General features: G+C 34.2%; 1 pseudogene; it reads right to left on the bottom strand.

Annotated features, from left to right (window-relative positions):
- Window positions 1-4006: 4006 nt before the first annotated feature.
- LOC104857840 lies at window positions 4007-4674 on the bottom strand (annotated as a pseudogene).
- Window positions 4675-6970: the final 2296 nt, after the last annotated feature.

Below are 6970 nucleotides of genomic sequence, written 5' to 3'. Positions count from 1 at the left end.
AGAAAAAGAATTTATTTGGGTTGCTCAATATATATGGATTTGAAGCTGAAAATTCTGAATTTTAAATTGCCACTGGGAAATGCATCTTCATTTTATCTCTAGCTCTACAGAAATCCTATTGTTATTGCTATGTTATTGTGTGTTTGACTCCAAAATTGCACAGAAATTGGAACCATTGGTTGATTTAATAAAATAAAAAAGCTTACAATGCAAAATGGACCTTCATCTGTAATAGTTTGATGTGGACAGTTGTTTTGAAGTTAAGGACTGGCAAAGGCTTTAATGCACAGGTGTTTCTACTAACCATTATGTTATGGCTAATGAAACTGAAAATAACTGTGTCTGAATCTGCTCACTGCCATGATGCAGTCATCCATTTGTCTATTTGCTGATTCATTTAACAAGAGCATGTGCGGGCATGTGTGTGTGAGGGGCAATTACTAGAAGTCATAAAAGGATTTTTAGATAACACTGTGACAAGATTTTCATTTTGGAACAGTTGCTTCCATACTAACGTGGAAGACTGAACCATTCAGGAATTGCAAATAAGAAAGAAAAAAGGATCAGCAGGACTACACTGCATAAATGAATTTTAGAGTTACTTATAAGACAGAATTGACAGCCCTTGGTAATCAGTCAATTAGACATGAGCGTGAAGGAGAGAGGAGAGGCCCCTGTACCCAGAGAGATGACCCTGACACTGAAACGAGGACTCTGGGGAGTGGAAAGTGACGAGAAGCTGCATCTTGAAATGTGCTGAGTTTGTTGTGGGACATCCATACATACCTGCCCAGCAAACAGAAGTAAAATCCCTACCAGACGTAGTGATTTGAGACTCAATCACACATATATAGAATTTATGGCCATGTGCCTGTACAAGGTTACTTGAGGTGTAAAAAATAATACCTGAATTATACAATTAAACTTCTGAGTCTATCTTTTGTTCTTTTGAAGAGGAGATGCTATCAGTTTTTGAAGACTGTTAGGAAGAAGAATTCTATTATTTTTCAAAAAGCTTTGATCCTTAATTATTTGCCTCTGCTAAACTTTATAAAAGGGAGAAGACATTTTAAATTGTTTTTCTGTTGTTACAGAAGACACAGGTTCATTGATGAAGCAGACAATTTAATAAGCATAAGAATGTAAAATTAACATTTAATTCTATCAGCCAATTTGAAGTACCTTTTGGTGTGTGTGTGTGTGTGTGTGTGTGTGTGTGTGTGTGTATTTCTGGATTTTTGTATCCTGTTCTTTTACTGTGCCAAGATTTCAAAATTGCATCTTTTTAATTAAACACATTGCCTAGTTAAATGCATTGCATGGTTCAATAACCAAGCTTATACAAAATGGTACACAGTAAATTCTTATTTCTTTCCCATTGCAAGGGAAATATAAACAGTTAAAAACACACATTTTATAGAAAAACCACAACTTCTTTAATACCAAATAGTTTCCCTGGTGTGAATATTCTGCAACAATGCATAAGATTCTAATAAGATTACTGACATTTAGAAATGGGAGGAAAGGAGCTAAAGGTGTAGGGAAGGTGTGATACATAGGGGAAGAACAAAAAGGGAAAAGAAAAAAATGTGAGAGAATGAAAAGATGAAAATAAAGTGTTTGTAGATGGGGAGGGGAGGAGGGGGTGAAGGGAGGGCAGAGGTAAGGGGAAAAAATGAGAATCAAGACTTGCCATGTAAAGGTACATGATCCCAACAATGAATGTAACTGTACTGTATCCCTAAATGTACCAATAAACTCAATAAAAAAAAAAAAAAACACACATACATACAATTAAACTCTTGTCACTCGTTTCTCAAGAATCCTTCCACAGCTTTTACCAATACATTATGAATTCTTATTCTTCCTCTTTGGTAAATGAGTAGCAACATGCTTTATACATTGTTTTGTACCTGGATTTATTTTTCACTTAATATATTTCTCACAGCGGCAGGTAGTTGTGTGCATCAGTTTAACTCATCGTGCTACTGTTACTTACATGTTAATAGGAGAGAATGTCACAGGAAGTTGGAGAGAGTTTGGAATGGTATCTACAAGCCAAGGATTGCCAGAAAACACTAGAAGCTAAGAGAAAAGAGGGAAGAGATACTTCCCAAGGCCTTTAAAGGGTATATGCCTCTGTCAATGGCTTGATTTAAAACTGCTAGTGTCTAGAACTGTAAGGGAACAAATTTCTGTTGTTTTAAAACCACCCAGTTTGTAGTGGTTAAGGCAACCCCAGGAAATCAATATGCAGGAAATGAGTCTGCTAGGAATGCCTAAACTGCAGAGGTAAATGGAGATTAAAGGCAAGACAGAGATAATTTTGAAAGAGGGACCAGGGGGCTCTTGCCTCTAGCGGACAAACAGCCCTGAGCATTTGGTTCACCTTGCCTTTATCCAATTTAGACTAGGGAGCAAGCAATTAGGTAACTAGAAATCCATCTGTTTCTCATTATTTGCAAAGTGTACCAGGTAAGTATTTCTCTAAACTAGATCTCAGCTGTTGCTGACTTCTTCTGGAACTTGCCATGTGCCAGCGTGCTGGCTTGTTGCCAAAAGAGGATCAGCTCGCTGTTCCCTCCTTTGTTTCCAGGGGGAGGTCCCCTGGGCCTCACTTTATGTCTAGTTCCTACATCAATACAATGCCTTTTCATATCATTGTAGAGAAAGACTTTTTTTACTTTTAAAAATAGCTTCATGGTATCCCATTTTCATGAACACACCAGAAGCAATTTACCAGTGTTCTGCTGATAGGTATTCGGATTGCCTTCAATTTCAGGTATTACAGATAATACTTCATTGCATGGTTTTGCACATCAGTTTCACATACATATAAGCTCATCGGTAGGACCAATTTCTAGAAGCAAAATTGATGGGGCAGAGGTATATCCTTTCTTTTTTTAAGACACTGCAAGATTATCCTCTATGATTTTAACCAGTTTACATGCTCAGCAGTGCATTTTATCCTTCTGTTAGACATATCAGTATTAGTAAGGAAATCTGCATTTTCCTTACTAAATGTGAGATTGTATTTAAGAGCAATACATTTCTGAATTGCCTGTTACTATCCCTTCCCCATTTTTCTATTAAGTTATTGATCTTTATTTCCAGGCTTAATAGATTATTTATCTGTAATATGATTTACAAACTTGTCCCTTACCTTTTAATTCACTTTATTTTTCTTTCCACCACACATTCTTTTTAGGTTATCAGTCAATCATTCTAAGGTTATTCAAGAATTTGCTTGTTTTCATCTAACACTTTGCTAGTTTTTATTTTCTACTGACCTTTTATATACAGGGAGATACATTTAATTTATTTTTCAAATGGCTATCCAATTGTCCTAACATTATTTGTTAAGAAGTCCATTTTCAAGTTCAATTTGAAGTTCTACCGTTATCATATATACGTTACTATATGCATTTGGGTTTATTGAATATGTATTCAGTTCCATTAGTTGCTTGTCTATTCATGAGCCTTTTACCACCCTACTTTAAAATTATAAAATACATTTTGGATCTAGATATGACCTCATTAATCTCAAGTTTTTCTGAATTTTCATACGTACATGTACACACATACACACTTTTAAAACTTTAGAATGATTTTTCCATCTTTTAAAATAATTTTGATATTTGCTTTAAATTTATATTAAACTGATGCCTTTATAATACTTGGTCTATCTAAAAATGTAGCATACAGTTTTATTGGTTCAATTCTTCAGTAAAATTTTAAACTTGTGTTATTATTTTTTAATAGTCTTACACATTTCTTGGTAAATTTATTTTTTTGAAGCTGTCTCATTTATTATTTAGGCTATTTAGGCAGTATGCTTATGTTGAAAATAGAAGCTAATTTTTCAATTGCTTTTTTTTTTGCACCGGGGATCAAACTTGGGACCTACTTGCAAAGCAGGTGGCAGAACCACTGAGGTAAATCCCCATCCCTCAATTACTTTTTAAAAAGTAAATAGTAATTAATGAATTTACTGTTTTACTCAAAATCATCTACATTTAAGATGAGAATCTTTGCCAATATAAAGGCGCTGCTCCAAATCATTAATGGTATTACAAAGAATTGCAATCTCTTTGTTTTTTTCTTCTTGAAGATGTTGAAACTCCAGCTGGAGTTTGATTATCTCATTTTGCTTTTTTCTGGAGTTACTAACTTTGTGTTTAACTCTGAAATTTCCACCTCCTTTTTCTTTATTAGAGCTTTGTGCTTTTCTTCATTTAATTCATCTTTTCTCTGCATATCTTGATAAAGTTTGCTTATTTCTATCTTATGTTCTTCCTCTTTGATTTTCATTTCATGTACAAGTTTGGCAATATTATTCTTATATTCCTGTTCATGAGATTTTAGCTTTTCCCTTGTCATATCAACATTTCTTTTTAGTTGTTCATTTTCACCTTTCAAATTGTGGTGACAGTCAATGGTCTGTTGCAGCACTTTTATCATATCATAAAGAGCAGCACAATCTTTTTAAATTAAGGCTTCCTTTGTTTGTATTACTTTTAATAAACAGGTACTCTTTTCTAACTGAATTTCCAGTATGTTATCCTTTCCATTGTTTTCTATCATTTTCTTTTCTCTCTGTGAGAAATCCTTTATAAGTTTGGCAATATTCACACTGCTGATCTCTTTTGCACATTCTTTGCTACTTTGATTCATGCTCGAATTATTGTTCTTCCTGGTTCCTCAATGTCTCTCCCACCTCAATTTCTTGGTAAATTTATTCCTAGGCTTTTAATCTTTTTTGTTACCATTGCAGATATGGTCTTTTATGTGGTATCTATTTGTATATGTAAAAATTATTTTTTAAGTTTTTCAAGGATGCAATCATTTTGATGATAGTTTTAACTTCTCATTTCCATTTGACATCTCTCATTTCTTTCTCTTGGCTAATTGTGTTGGTTCCTTCCTCCAGCACAATGTTATAATAGGTTATAATTATCTTGCACATAATTTTATTAGAAATGCCTCCCTTTAAGCACAATTTTAACTTTGCAGAATACACATCTTTTTCTCATTTTACTTTAGCGTAATGGTTGCTCAATTATTTTCTAAATGTTTTTTAGTGACTATACATAGAATTCTATATTTGTCTCTTTTAGTCTAATAATGTGAATTATATTAATGTGCTTCTATTTCTTCCTGTAGGTTCTGTAATTTTTGCAGAGCATTCAAGTGTTACTTGATGCGTAAAAGAATTATAATTATAGCCTCGCTGTGAGTTGTGTTTTAAGAAAAGTATTTTTATGCATTATTTACTGGTTTTTAGTCTGAATTCTACCTTTTTATATCTTAAGATCTTGATTCTATCTTCATTTTGAAGGTCCTTTGCCTATTTTTAACCTTTCCAGATCAGTAGTTTAAAAAAATGTCCTTGTTTTCTCTGCTTGTGTATATGTACTTTTTTGATGTTAAGGAAGGTCTGCATGTTTAATTCTAGTGCCTTCTATTATTTTGGAAGGTCCAGTTTCTATTAGTTCCCTATCCAGCAGTGTTAAAAATTAGACTTTTTAAAACAGATTTTTACTGAGAATGTTATCTTTCTTCTTATTCTTTATCTTTGTAATATTGAAGGTTATTATATTTCTACTACTTGGTTCCTTGGCTTTAAATGACATCTTTCAACTCTAAACTATCACAGATGAAGCAATTAATTTCTTCTCCCTTCCCTTCCCAATTTTTATGTTTTATAATTTCCATAATACCAAGACATAAAACATTTGCACTCTGCTTTGATACCGTATTCTGCATTTACTTGAGCCTGAATTCTATAGCTAAATATAGTCAATGCTGACTGACAATCCAGCAATTTCCCTAGTTATCCCTCGGGCAATGGAGTCCTCCTTGCCATTTGATTAGTGAACTGGGCTCTGGATATCATACAGAAGGGCTGCTTCCCAGGACATGGCTTGATGCACAAGTGGGTCTGAGACAAGAGCTTGTGTACAAGTAGTGAGTTGATTTGAGAAGTGATTCCAGAAAGTGGCAATGACGGGTCACAGAGCATGAAACAGGAAAGAGGGAACTCCAACACATGGGTGCATTCGTGAGTGGAGAATCACTGTGAGAAGATAGTGTCTGACCTCACAGGAGCATTCTGAGGACTCTGGTAAAGGTACTTAGGAAGTGTCTTCCCCGCAGACAGGGAAGTATTTATTCACTGACTCCTGGTCTTGCATGAACCTCCTGTGTTTCCTGGCAGAGAATCTGAGAAGGCTGGGCATGACTCACCTTTGAAATGAGCTTGTATCTGCAAAACACATGTTGTAATCTATGTGCCACGGAGATAGCTGGATCAGAAGTGAGACCAAGAGCCAGCTGATACAATTTAAGTATCTGAAATTGTGATTTTAATTTTCTCTTTGACCGAGTGTTAAGATTGCTTGATATTTCTGATTCATTTTAAATTGTATTTTACTGCTGTATGGTATTAATTTCTGATCTTAGTTTTACAATCTGAATATGGCAGCCAGAATTGTCACCACTAAGGATTTATTGTGATTCCATTTAAAGCTTAGGATATGATGAAGTATAAATTTTCCATGAACACACAAAAGAGTATCTTCTGCAGAGAATAAATTTCGAAGTTATTTTCTCTCAAATTCCTCTTTGTTCAAATACTTCCTATTTTTCTCTTTGTTCCTTTGTTCATTTAAGGATTGGGAGTGTTAGAATGGGATTTTGTCAATTTCTTCTTATATATGATTATAATGTATTTTCATTACACTTAATGGCCCCTATTTTGGAGGCCTGGAAGTTAATTATCCATAGCTTTCTATTTTCAGTTTATAAACTAATTGAGGAAGATACTTAGAAATCAGATTGGGATGCTAAACTGAATTGGAAAAATTTAGCTTGGATTTCTAGCCAAAGTAGATTTCTACTACTCACATTAGCCATATAGTCCATAAATGGCAGTATCTAGGATTGGAAAAGGCGGTAGCCCCAGATTTTC

The sequence above is a fragment of the Fukomys damarensis genome, unplaced genomic scaffold (genome assembly GCF_012274545.1).
Source record: "Fukomys damarensis isolate Sample0158 unplaced genomic scaffold, DMR_v1.0_HiC HiC_scaffold_27, whole genome shotgun sequence".
Taxonomy (NCBI): Eukaryota; Metazoa; Chordata; class Mammalia; order Rodentia; family Bathyergidae; genus Fukomys; species Fukomys damarensis.
The sequence above is the reverse complement of the archived record's forward strand: the minus strand, read 5'-3'. Positions and strand labels throughout refer to the sequence as shown.